The sequence below is a fragment of the Haemaphysalis longicornis genome, unplaced genomic scaffold (assembly GCF_048455015.1).
Source record: "Haemaphysalis longicornis isolate Haplotype H1 unplaced genomic scaffold, Haemaphysalis longicornis Haplotype H1 scaffold_1, whole genome shotgun sequence".
Taxonomy (NCBI): Eukaryota; Metazoa; Arthropoda; class Arachnida; order Ixodida; family Ixodidae; genus Haemaphysalis; species Haemaphysalis longicornis.
In genome coordinates this window covers 446943177-446957028 of record NW_027526203.1, presented here as the reverse complement: position 1 = coordinate 446957028, position 13852 = coordinate 446943177, and the positions used below count along the sequence as shown (strand labels likewise).

General features: G+C 46.9%; 1 protein-coding gene across 5 annotated transcripts in view; it reads right to left on the bottom strand.

Moving 5' to 3' along the window:
* Positions 1-1191: 1191 nt before the first annotated feature.
* The window catches only part of Mettl4 (Methyltransferase like 4), a 71706-nt gene continuing 59045 nt past the window's right edge, over positions 1192-13852 (bottom strand). The window contains exons 9-10 of one of the 5 annotated variants that reach the window (XM_077687631.1): positions 9567-9788; positions 1192-1536 (exon numbers count right to left, since the gene is read on the bottom strand). The gene's annotated coding sequence lies outside the window, so the exon portion shown is untranslated. The remainder of the gene's footprint in view (positions 1537-9566; positions 9789-13852) is intronic. The other 4 variants (XM_077687632.1, XM_077687633.1, XM_077687634.1 and 1 more) reach the window with 4 other exon arrangements.

The following is a 13852-nucleotide window of genomic DNA, read 5'->3' as shown; positions in this document are numbered from 1 at the left end:
GGGCACTCGGCACACGGAATGCAGTACACCACTCCGGGCACTTTGCCCACTGTCGCACAGCCTTTAGAGCAGGGGATTAGGGGGCCTATCGTCGTCAAAGGCTTGTGAACAATTTGCAACCCTTCTCTTCTGAATACGCGGGCTAATGCCTCGCTAGGTCCTGGGACGTAATGCCCCAGCACGAGTTGCAAAGGCCCGACGGTCGATGTCCTCAGGGAATTCGTCACCCTCTGTTGTTCTGGGGCGTTGATTATGGAACGAATCAACTTTTTTAAGGTAGCAGATGCCCTGCTACCATAACATGGAAAAAGCAGATGCCCTGCTCTGTGCACTTGTGGTTGGTTTCATCAGTAAACACAGTTTGCATTGCACAGTTTGCACAGTTGACTTTTTTAGATTGACATGATGTAACAATGGATGTGACATTTCTTGCCCTTCGATATGTTGCCCATGGTGGGTCATGGATGATGTGCTTTATTCTTTCACACTGGAGCAAGATGTTGTGGTGTCTGCTCAGAATTTCACTGAAGTTTGAGCCGGATGCCGAATACATCAATATAAGATTTGTTCGGGACCATGAATTGGAAGCCTAGAATGACTCTGTTCCGATGCCTTCCTGAATGAGTTGTCAATGAGTGGCAGCAGGTATTGTTGCGTGAGGTCAATGGGTCACTTCAAATGTTCACAATTTGAAGCCAAGTTATTTTGGCGAGAGCAAAGTCTACGAAAGCATAGGGCTTGGCTATATAGAATTTCTTTTTTCAAATACACTGCTTTTTCAAAAATAATGCAGTATTTTTCAAATACACAGTTGGTTCAACTCTTGTGTGGGTCACGTTTTCTGTCCTTGTCCCAACTGCACCGTTCTCGTCTTAATGCACCTTTACACCCCACCCTCACCATCGATTGATTGATTGTGGGGTTTAACGCGCCGACGCAACGCAGGCGATGAGGCGCGCCGTAGTGGAGGGCTCCGGATTAATTTTGACCCCCTGGGGATCTTTATCGTGCGCCGAAATCTCGTACACACGGGCGTTTTTGCTTTTCGCCTCCATCAGAAAAGCGGCTGCCGCGGCCGGGAATCGAACCCGCGACCTCGTGCTCAGCAGCGCAACGCCTTAGCCACTGAGCCACCGCGGCGGGTCCCACCCTCACCATCCCACACACACAGCTTTCCAGTGACATAACAGCATACCTAGATATTCCAAACAAAGCAAAGCAAAAAATTTTATTGGCAAAGAAATCACATACTTTAAACTACCAAGCACGCAGTAAGCTAGGATTCTCTGGCCACCTTACCACGCCACAAAGTGACCACAACACTCTGCTTTGCGGCCCAGTGGTTCAGCCATGAAAGAAGGCTCTTTGAGAGCACCCTGGCCGAGGGAACGAATGCAGTGAATCCGCCAGCATGTCCAGCGTAGCATCGCAGCCCATGGGCACGTGTGGGAGCAACGTAAATGACAACCAACAGCGTGGTTCCGCCCTGGTGCCTTCAGTGTACTTGACCAGAAGTTCCCTTTGGTTGAACTCTCCCTGCAGCAGAATAAGAACACAGTGAAAAACTGCACCACGTACTTTTGTACCCACCCATGGGAGCAGCAATAAACGTAACAATGCTGTGCTTGTTTAATATGACTTCAAAGGCATTGATACATTTCAATCCTGCCTTTAATCGTGGAAATTTCCAGCCGTATTAGTGTATTTTCAAGGCTTGAATTTCCATAAAAAGACCAAGATTACTCCAGTACACAAGAATAGAGCTCTATCAAATCTCGAAGTTGCATCTGCTTGCGGCAGACAAAGACAAAGGGTATGTCACTACTGGGCATGCCCTAAGCAACAGCTGAATGATGACACACGCCCTCTAAAAAATTTTCTAAAAGCTTAGAAAAATCCTCCATGGCATAAAATATCTGGCCCTGTGGTGTATCCTTATCCACTGAAGTGCAAATTATGGTACACTGCCCGCTGTCATTTCTTAGCGCAGGTAAATTCCAGACAAGACGGGTACATGTATCGGGCGAATGGGCAAATGTAAAAAAAAAAAAGGATTTAGTAGCAACCAACAAATAGTTGTCTAAGCGCCACATTAAAGCACTTTCCAAGACCATTTTTTTTCTGGCTTCAGGAAAGCAAAACCATGAATGTGTGTTTCAGGTATTGTCGGTTAGTCCTCATATCAGTGATGTTTAAGCTTGCTCTTTGCGGGAGCCGTTATTTCAAACGCAATAATTCGAATTTCCGGATAATTCGAACAGTACAATTTGGTCCTGCCAAGACTCCATAGAAGCCTATGTATAAAGAAGCCTGTTAATTCAAACACGAGTAGGTTCCACCACGGATAAACCCACCTGCTGCCTACACACAAGGTGTCGCCGTCAACGGAACGTAGAAAAGAGCGAAGAGGGACGGTAAAATCAGGCAAAAGCAGACTGAACCCCCCCCGTCTCGTGCTATGGAAGACATAATCTTTTCAGGTCACATCAATGTGGACACGTGTGCAGTGTTGCATGGTGCAGTGACAGGGATGAGGGCATCACCTATCAGATCAAAAGCACAGAACCTGTCGCAGCCAGTGACACGGAGTGTGGTGGAGTATGGCGGAGTACACCAAAATAAGCACCAGTACGGCCGTCCACACAAAAGGGCTCGCTGGATGGAATGCCGGCCCGGCCGCTGTTTGGTTAGGTTCTGAGAAGGCGAAAAGGGGGGCTTCTGCTCTATTCACTGATTAGAGGAAAACAGCTGGCTGCCATATTCAAGGACAAAAGGCAGAGTGCAATCACAGACATTTTTTACTCTTTCATTACGGCGGAAAAACGACCGATTTTGAGTGCTCCCACAAAACGTTTTTTTTTTTTTCTCTTGAGCTACTGGACACACTCAACCTTGCTATGCATGACATTGTAGCTCATAGACTGCTCTTCCAAACACAAAGCAGCAGTTTTGTTAAAGGTACAATTACTTACAGTTTATTCGTCAAGTAATCAGAAAAAAGCCCCCAAGAAAAGTATACGAAGAACACAAACCGGCCATTTCACCGAGACTAAAAATTATTTCAGGAATTTTAAGAAATACAAATTGTTCCTGCGTTCCTTGGCTATGATTGAATATATAAATCAACAGTGTACACCCCAAGTTTTGGACTTTTGAGGGCCCGTCAACCTAGCGGAACTGACGGCTGTGCCACGCCGCGAAGGCACTGAAGGGTGAGTGAGTCTCTGTAAAATGTGCATCCAAGCATACTCTTTTGTGTTCTCGCACAAAATCCTTAGTTCGGTGGTAAACAACAACAACAAAAAAGAATCCAGCGCTCTCAAGAAGCGTCGCGCATCGCCCTGCAGCGCTAATCTGACACGAGCGCCAGGTTATCTTGAAGGTGATAGCGCAATACAGCGCGGTGCATTTGGCAAAACATCCTGGCCGTACGTTGTTGAGACCCTAAACACAAAAGTAAAACCGCAGTCGTCAGATAAGAAGCACATTTTGTTTATAAATACAGTGCGGAGTCACAACGAAATTACCTGCCAGCGCTTGTTGAAGTGCGAGGCACCTGAACCGGAGTTTCGTCGTCCAATCTGAAATCTGAATATCCCACATCGTTGCTTGACCCATCACTGCTGCTGGAATCAGAAAAATCGACAGCAGGAGCTGCCGAAGTGCTTGCTACAGCAGTCCGACTGTGTGGAGTGCGGCACGAACCCGACGCCATTTTCCTCCTAATCCCCTCTACCTTGAGTTCAAATTTCTCTTGCTACACCGCCACCACACACGACACATAAACAAACGAAACCAAAACTGAAAGAGAAGTTGCCAATGAACACACCAGATGGCGATAGTTGTCTGTGGAGCGCGGGTTTTAGATTTTGCGGGAGATTTGAAATCATCGGAAGCCGGCTTCCGATTACCTGTGGCGCCGGAGTGAAAGAGTTAAAGGAGCCATGAAGAGAAAACACAAGTTTGGTTCATTCAAAAGATTCCCTCGCTAGAATCATACTGACAACACTTTTAACGTAAATTTCACTCAAATAAGCTACATAATTAGAAAAAAAGGGAATGGCCATGCGACCCACTAGCTCATTTCCCGCAACAGAACCTATGATGTCATACCAGACAGCTCTGCGATTGGCAGAGGGTGGCAAAAGAAAACGCAAATTAGGCAGAGCTTGCCGAACGAGCTATTTGCGCTTAAATTTAGGGCACATTCTTTTTAAAGCCGTAAGTGGTGGGACGAACAGTGTAAGTTACGAAAGCACATGTAAACACAGAAGTACCGATGTGTACTGCTGTTGGTACTGCGCACACTATGCTTGTTTAGCTGCAGAGAACTGCGGGGCTTTAAGGTTGTCTCACACGGCACTGGCCGATTGATTGACGCAACGGTGTCTTACGTGACCATACTTGTCGAGCAAGCACTATGTTTCACGAAACGATTTTCTCCCAGAACAAAAACAAGCCAGGTTTAAATACGGTCAAAAACAAACCAAAGGCAGGAAACGGCTTGCCACGGTATGGTGGCGCCATCTAGGTTCAGTAACGTAAACACGCACGAGTACCTCGATGCCAGCGCCGCTGAACAGGGTGGAGACACCCTTTGAACTGTCCTGTGCCACTGCAATTGGGTCAACGTGCTCAATGCGTTGTTCTTTTCGTTTCCCATGAGACCCAGAAACGCGAAACAGGTAAGATGATTCAAACTTCGCCAGTTAACCACGTTGCGGTGATAATTTTAGTGCGGTTTTGATACAATGACTCGCTTCGGCGGCGAGCTAGTGAGCCAAAAAGGCGACGCCAGCGTATACGTAGCTCCACCCTGTACGGCGGACGCGTGAATCGAGGAACCCTAGGCTGCAGAGCGGTCAGTTCCTGTGATGTCATCGCAGACCACGAAAACACACGATATAGCGGGAAAATCAAAATTTTAACTTAAATTGATCAATATCTCAGTGAATAAAGCATCGTTTGTATCCGGACAAGCGCTGGGGGCATTAAAAACACGAAATCTTTCGAATAACACAAACTTGTATTTTGTCTTCATGGTTCCTTTAAGAACCAAATCGTCAACACGCCCTACTGCTTCCCAGTCGCAGTGTACTGTTCTTATTCTTTACTTTCATTAGCTCGAACGTACACTGACTCAAATTAAGATGGCTTGCCCTTGCAGTTCAAAGAAACAAGCTTTTACTGCAAATGATCAACACACTGCAACACGTCCATCAATTTTCCTCACAATAGCTCAGATATTAAAATAAGTGCATCGCACGCCACTTTTAACACCCAATCCTGAGCAACTTGAGGTGTGAGATGCAAGGGGCCCATGCAAGCGACCACCACCAAGAGAGGAGCTCAAAAGGAAAGCACGTCATAAAACTGTTGAATGTGTCCGAACATGAGAAGCGATACAACAAAAAATTTTGGCCTCTCCTTGTAGGCAACATGTGTCTCCATACACAATGTTTCGTATGTTGTAGACAACCAGTGCAATGGTTTTTACATTTCTTTGTCACCCATTATTGGTAATTAGGGTGAAATATGGTGAATGCCAAGGCTAAGGCTGCTGGAAGTTTTATTTATTTTATTTATTCATATACCTACATTTCGCCTAGAGGGCATTACAAGGGGGGTAAAAACACATTTTCACACACGAAATGTGCCAAGAAAAAAAAAACAAGAAACAGGGAAACAAAGAAAAATATACATTATACAAATATACCAAATATACATAACATACAAAAAAATATGCAGCATTGAAAGTAATACATGTGTGCAGAAACGTGTATAAACTTGCACACAAAAGAAAGCAAGTATGCAATAAGCAGGCATGCACACTAGGAAGAATGGTGCAGAAATTGAGCTTTGAAGATAATTGCGCAAATCTACAAGGAATTCTTTGTCGCTTGCGCCTTGGGTGATTTCCCGGGGAAGCTGATTCCAGGATTTTATTGTGCGGGGAAAAAATGAATTCATAAAAGCAGTTGTACAAGCGGGTATTTCTTTAATCTTAAGCGCATGGTCAAGACGTTGCGAGACATATGTGGGCGGCACCAGATAAGCAACTTTGTTGAGTGGAGTTCTGTCAAGTGTACCTCTCTTAGAAAAGCCCCACGAAAAAAGGCGCGGCGCGATGCAAGCGTAGGCCAGCCAAGGGAATCTTTTATTCGAGTAATGCTGCTTGGAAATCTGTAACTCTTTGCGACAAAATGAGCAGCGCGGTTCTGTATGGCCTCGAGACTACCCATCAGATTCTGTGTGAAGGGATCCCATATCGTATTCCAGAATAGGACGGATATTCGTGCTGTATAAGAGCTCTCTTAGAGAACGTCTTTCTCCTACTGAAGTGAAGAGTGCGGGCTGTCATCATTGTTATAGATTCTACATGTCGGTTCCATGTTAGGTCGCAAGAAAATGTGACTCCTAAATATTTAGCGTGGGTTACCTGAGGGATAGCTTCGTTATGCTTGGAATGGCTCGCGTTTCCGGAAAAATTGAATGTGTTTGCATTTTAGATACATTTAAGGACATGAGCCACTGGCTGCACCAAAGAGAGATGCTATCTAAATCAGTTTGTAACATCAGCCTATCAGAATCGTCTCGGATCTCTCTGTACAAAACACAATCGTCTGCGTATAGCCTTATACTTGAAGTTATGTGTGCAGGGAAATCATTGATATAAATCGAAAATAAAAGTGGTCCGAGGACCAACCCTTGGGGTACACTAAATTACACGGAAACGTTTGTTGATGAAACACCATTAATTAAAACCTTTTTGGACTGGCCGGTTAGATAATTCTGAAGCCAGCACAGAATATTGCTGGGTAAACCAAGAAAAGGTAGCTTGTATAAGAGGAGGTTGTGAGAAACTTTGTCAAAAGGTTTCTGAAAATCTAGCAGTACACAGTCTGTTTGTACACCATTATAAAAAGATTTAAATAGATCGTGCGAGAATTAAATTATTTGAGTGGTACATGATCGGCCGGAGGACCTAAACCCATGTTGATAATCGACAAATGGAGATGGTTAATGATGGCTGTGTATATTATGTGTTCAAGTGTCTTGCAACATACACTAGTTAACGATATAGGTCGATAATTTGGAACCAAATCTCGGCTACAGGTCTTGTGAACAGGAACGGCGTCTCCAATTTTCCAATCCTCCGGTAGTGTGGGACTTGAAACAGATATGTTATACAGTAGTATTAAATATTTAGATATGACTGAAGCGCAAGATTTGAGGACAAGATTTGGAATTCCATCAGGACCTGGTGCTGAGTTTGGTTTTATGTTTTGAAGAAGCTTTAGCACTCCGTAACCATCAACGATCATTTCAGGCATAGGCTCAAGTATTGAGAACGCACAAGTCAGCAATTGGCTAGGTTGGGATCTTGAAAAAACAGATCTGAAGTACTCGTTAAAGTATTTGGCCTTATCAACATCGTTAAGGATAGTGTTGTTATTAAAAGTGAGTGGAAGTATGCCCGTACCACCTTTGTGGTTGGACTACACTAGTTTCCATGATTCTTTTGGGTTATTTTTAATTTTTGAGCCTAACGAAAGAAAGAACGTACTTTTTTCAGATTTAATTTTGTGTTTTATTCAATCACCTAGTTCCTCCTCAAGGCTAGCAAATGAATTCGGTTCTGGGTGGGCTCTATGCTCTCTGAACATTCGTTTCCTTTTATTCACAAGTGTTTTTATTTCTTTTGTGAACCACGGCTTATCTGACCTTTGCTTTCCCAAAAGCATCTTAAATGGTATATATGAATCTATAAGGGTGAATATTTTTTGCTTGAACTTCATGTGACGTCTGATTCAGCGCTGCGAGACTCAAACAAACGAAAATAATTTTCTAATTTACCACAATTGCATCATAATCGCCCCTATCGTAGAGGTAAACCTTACAAGACTGGGTGGTGAAAAAGGAGGGCGATCACATAAGACCTTTGCGGTTATTCCCACATGATCACTAATGCCGGGGATTGTGGAGATGGGTTGAATCAGGGATTCAGAATTGGAAAAAAGTAAATCAAGCGTGTTGGCATTAATGCTAGAGCACCGAGTAGGGACATCAACAAGTTGGAAAAGGCCATGGCTGGCGATAAGGTCTCCAAATGCTGTAGTCAATGATGCTTTGGGGGAAAATACAGGCATCTTATTTAACCAGCACACGTCAGGCATATTAAAATCTCCCCTGACTACAAAGTAATCTGTTGTCACTTTTTGCAGCTGATCGGATGATGAAAGGCAGGGCCGAATACTGCTGTCACTGGGTGGGAGATAAGGCTGCCATCGTAATGTGTTCGCCATTCTGAAGCACGACCTTGAATCATGCTGATTCGCAGCTTACGTCGCTAAAATGTATTGGCAAACTCGGGATGTTTTTTTTAACCAGGATAGATACACCTACGCTGCCTGAATTTCTGTCTTTACGGTATGCTTCATATTCGTGGGGGAACACCTCAGAGTTGGTGATGGATTCGTCAAGCCATGACTCACAGCCGAAGACTATATCCGTGTTTAGGGGGGATAACAGGCTGGCTAGCTCATCAGTTTTTTTTTAACAGTGCAGCAGTTAACAAGCAGAATATCAAGATTTGAGGCACACGCACTCACAGAATGCTCAGTAGCAAGACGACAGCCCAGGAGTCGTGTGCAAACTACTTTTTTGACTGCACAACAGTTTCGGAGACGACATCATAAAGATAGCAGCGCCCATCAATGAACAGCTCGTCACGCCTGAGCGTGTATTTCGAAGACTGCGCTTTGCCGAATTCGAACAGCTTTTTCCGCACAACACGTAGTGGGCGTGAGAAATCTTTGCGCACAGAAAATTCAGTATCTTTGAGTTTGATGCCTGAAGTCAACACAGACTCTTTATCTTTAAACCTAACAGATCGTACAATGATGGGCCGAATTTTGTCTTCATCCAAACAGCCAAGTCTGTGGGCACCGTCAATGTTAACTGGATCAAGTGCAGCCCCAAGTTTGTCGCTGCAGAACGAAACAACGGTTTCCTCGGACTCTTTCCATGACTCAGATTTACTATCAGGCAAACCAGAAAAAAACAGAAGATTATTTCGACGCTGCCTGCTCTCGGCATCGTCTGTTCATGCCTTCAGCGCTGCTATTTCTGCTGATTGCACTTTGAAAGCACTTTCTGCACCCCCAGTACCATTACATGAAGTGGCCTGCCTTTGCTCCAAAGAATTGACTCTTTCCGTTAGTTTTTCTAACTGTTTGTCAGTGGTACGCTGTTTGCTACAGATATCTGCTATGTCAAAAAGAATCTTTCTGACCAGACTCAAGTCTGGTCATTACTTTTAAGATTGCCGACAATTCAGATGTTTCTGCCTGGGTGCATGATTTGCGCACTTCGGTAGGGCCAGGATTCAACTCTACGCCACCCGAAAATAATAAAAGCAATTGCGACACAACAGCACGGTACACTGCAAACATCAGTTGTTTAGCAACTGCAAGCAGGGCGTTTTTGGCGTCAAAGGGGCACGACACCGCAATTAAGAATTGATCTGACGTTCTCATACAGGAACAGTTATCGAAATAACTAACCTGGACAAGAAGTGCTGGTAAGTACACGGCACGTCAAGCGGCGTCATACCCCAATGACTGCAGCGGCGGTGGGCATATATATGCAAAGTGCGATGTCCCTGGTTGCCAGACCTGGTCACCACGTTGCCAGGCTTGAAAGTCGGTCAGGCTCAAGTTTGGAATGGCATCCCAAACTGGAAAATCCGGAGGTTGAAGTAGCAGAAGCGGCGATGGGTCCGATTCCTGCTGGAAATCAGTAGTCCAAGTTTCAACGACGAGGCCGCACGAGCAGGTTGGTAGGATCGAAAGAAAAATCTGGACGAGAAGCGCTGGTAAGTGCATGGCACATCGAGCGGCGTCATGCTTCCCTCGGAGAGATGGGTATAAACAATGCTGAACCAGTCATTTTATGCCAAAATTAAGATAATGTACACAATTATGGTGTGAAAAAGCTGAGTGTGTTCTGTGACTACTGTTATCTATTATTGAGAGCCGTTGGCTGAACTGAAACAACTCGTTTTTATTTAACTGATTCTCTTTACAACGGTGGCTCGCGCGGCCCATCGGGGAGCGCTCTTCTTGCTCTCTGCGGCGGAGGTGCACGGGCGCGGCTTCCGCTCGCCTGCTCATCGCACCTGGAGCAGCTCGGTTGGCTCGGTGGCGTCATCCAGCGGAAGCGCCGCGTACATTCGGCCATCCTGCATTAACGACCGTCCCGGTCGGAACTTTTGTCTTCGTCCGATTCTGAGCTTTCCGAGTCGACGTCCTTCGCCCAAAGCTCGAGTTTGTCGACGGGAGCTACGCTGGATAATGCCCTTCGTGTCCTCCAGGTGTGTTGGACGTCTCTGATGCGGTAGCGGTCATTGGGAAGCTTCTCGGCTATGACGTACGGTCCCTTGTATTTGACCTTAAGTTTTCGGGATTCTCCGCTCGCTGTGGGTTCTCGCTCAACTAGAACGATGTCTCCCTGTTGAAACTCAGACGGTTCAGCCCGCTTCTTGTTGTAACATGTTTGCTGCTTATATGGGCCGAGATGGTCGATGTGGATCGTATGAAATGGCTTGTTCACCTTCTCGATGCTATGCAGCCTGCCTGGTTTTCTTCCGGCGGGCGTCTTGTGGAAAAGGCATTCAACGCAAGCGGCTATGTATCCCTTAACGTAGCGCCTCATGCCTGGAAACCAGTAGTTCTCTCTTAACCTTGACAGCATCTTGTCCACAGCGAAATGCCTGATGTCGTCGTGACAAGCCTTCACTACCCTCCAACGTGTCTGACTTGGGACGACCCAGAGGAGCCTTTCCTGTGAACCTCCGTCTTGAAACTTCTTGAACACCTTGCCGTTATGCAACTGGTATTCGCTTTGCACGCGCCGATCTTCTTTCGTGAGGCATTGTTTTTTTTCTAACCTCTCCTTCAGTGCCATTATTTTGGGATCGTTAACTTGCGCGATAGCAAGGCAGTCTTCTACTTCCACGCACGTAGCGAGGATCTGAATGCCGCCAACGACATCGGTCTCTTCGGGAGGGTCATGTGGTGAGCGGCTGAGTGCGTCGACATGCGCCATGGTCGTGCCCTTTCGATACTCAACATCGAAGGTGTTCACTCTTGCAGTCGAAGCCACCACCTGCCGATCCGAGGAAGGAGTGTTCGTTTACTCATCGTTGCACGCACGGCATTGCAGTGCTCACGTCCTTCCTGACACCTGAATTGTGCATCGACAAACACATCTGTGCTGGGAATGGCACCCGTAGCGTAGAGCTTGACGAATCCCACATACTTCTGCGGAACGACGGTTGACTCCTTGGCCCACAGGCAGACTGAACGTTAGGGCAGATTGGGGATCTCAATGGAACGCAGTGTGTCGTCGGTTTCGTGGACGTTTCCGTGCTCCTCAAAAATCCTGACTGTCTGTCGCCGCCTTACAATCGTTACGTGAGGCTGTTCCGTGAACGGCTGCCCAACAAGTAGTGGTATGGACTGCGAGCGGCTTGGTACCACGTACAGATGAACGTCAGCTGTCGCTTGGTCGACCGTGATGGTAGCACTTGCTTCGCCGCAAGGCGTCACACATCCCGATCCATACCCTCCAATAGAGAGCGGTTCTTTGAGTTTTGTGTAGGACATTTCCAGCCGTTCTGCATCTTCCTGACGTAGGGTTACGCACTGGCTCCCCAAGTCGACGTAGGCACGTGCTTCATGTCCGTTCAGTTTCGCTGGCATGAAATATTTCTCGTTCACTGCTTCAGTAGCGCGGAAGTCGGATTTCACAACGTTTTGAGCGACGCGCGGCTCTCGTTCCTTCTTTGCTCTGCAGTCTCTCGTTTCGTGGCCCACTCGTCCGCAAGCGCCGCATCGCGCTTTTCGTTGGGGAGAGTGGCAATGGAGAGACAAATGGCCGTATTCGTTGCAGTTGAAGCACAGCGGTTCCCCTTTCTCGTTGGAGAGAGGCTTCTTCCTCTGTCTGCGTGAGAGGGAGTCTCGGCGATCGTCGGCCATGTTGGCTCCGGTTGCCTTGGTAAGGTGATGGGCCCCTTCGAAGAGCCCCTTTTGATAGTCGGTGAAATGCTTGGCGTTTTGGCGGGAAGCCGACGAAACTACATTTCCTAGACGATCTTCTAGACGCTTGAGACAGTGAAGCAATTCTTCGGGAGTATCGTACGTGCGAACGCTCACTGCTCGAATTGTGTCTGGATCGTTCAGGCCGGTGATGATGTACTCGACACAGCCTTTGTCACTGATATTACACCAGCGAGCCTTGGCGAGCTTGTCGTAATAGTAAGATTCGATGGGCTCACCTTGCTTGCGACAACGGGCTTCCATTTCACAGTGGAGGCGGTGCATTCCTGGTGTCGACGGAAATGCACGCTTTAGTTCGTCTTTCCACTGCACCCACGTTTTGTCCACTGATGACAGGGAATCGTACCAGGTCTTGGCCGGGCCTTCCAATCTGCATAGTGCGTTGCAGGAGGTCAGCCTGTCCGACCAATCGTAAATGTCAGCCAAGTCGTCGACTCGCCGAATCCACGCGTCGACGGTCGAGCAGCCTGATGAAAGGGGATCGAACGATGGCACCAGACGCGAAGTCTTTGCCGCGGGCGTAACGGGCGTGGCAGGCGTCTGTTGCGTTTGAAGGAGCGCCATACCGTTTATCGCTTCCCTCACGGCTGCCTGTACAGCTGCTTGGATGACGGCTGCCATGTCCATCGCCGGCTGTGGTGTCGTGGAGTCACTTGGGACTTCGTCTTCGGATCTAGTGTCGCTGCGCGCCCCGTCGTCACCGCTGGCCTGGTTCGCGCCATCTTCGTTCGTTGTCAATGAAGATGCTGCGCTTCGCGTCACAGGCCCCATCATAACTGCAGGGCGGCTTGTCACGTTCGGACGTTGTGATTATATCCCGCTTCTGAACTGTTGAGTTATTATTATTATTGAATTATTGAGAGTCTGAATTATTGAGAGCCGTTGGCTGAACTGAAACAACTCGTTTTTATTTAACTGATTCTTTTTACAACGGTGGCTCGCGCGGCCCATCGGGGAGCGCTCTTCTTGTTCTCTGTGGCGGCGGTGCGCGGGCGCGGCTTCCGCTCGCCTGCTCATCGCACCTGGAGCAGCTCGGTTGGCTCGGTGGCGTCATCCAGCGGAAGCGCCGCGTACACTACGCGCATCCTCAAGTTAAGCTTTCGATGAAATGTTTTTATGAAATCACTAGTGCTCCAAGCAGATAGCATAAAAGATAGGTGGTCGTCCTCAGTGTGAACCCCACGCTAGGCCAATTTCATTTTTTCAAAGGTGAAATTTTTCTAAAGGCGAAACTTTTCTAAAGGCTGTGTAACATTCCACTAGCTGCATGCTGATGGACAGGGCCACTTTTGGTGCAAAAGGTTGACTGCAACAGAAAAGATTCTCTTCAATTATTGAATAAAAGTGGAAGAGGTCTCCAAACATGTCTGAATTACTTGGGCAGTGGATGTGACGTGATCAGGGTCTCCCCACCCACTGGCCAGTATTTGTCAGATTAGATGAACTGTGAATGCCCAGCATGGGCAAGTTGGTTGGGCCTAAGTATGTAAGAATCAGGGTGAACGCCCAGTATCCTGATCGCAGGACCACATTCTATGCTTGGCCATTGATGATAATTAGTAATGTACGGTGCATCGCTTGAGTCGCATGTAGATGTTTTTCAGTTGTCAAGAATGCCCGATTTCTTTGTGTTGTTTAAGCAAACAGTGGTGTTAAAATATATTTGGTCCCATGAACAGTGTATACTGTACACGCCGCAATGTGACCTCTGCTTACGAGATCACTTTGCT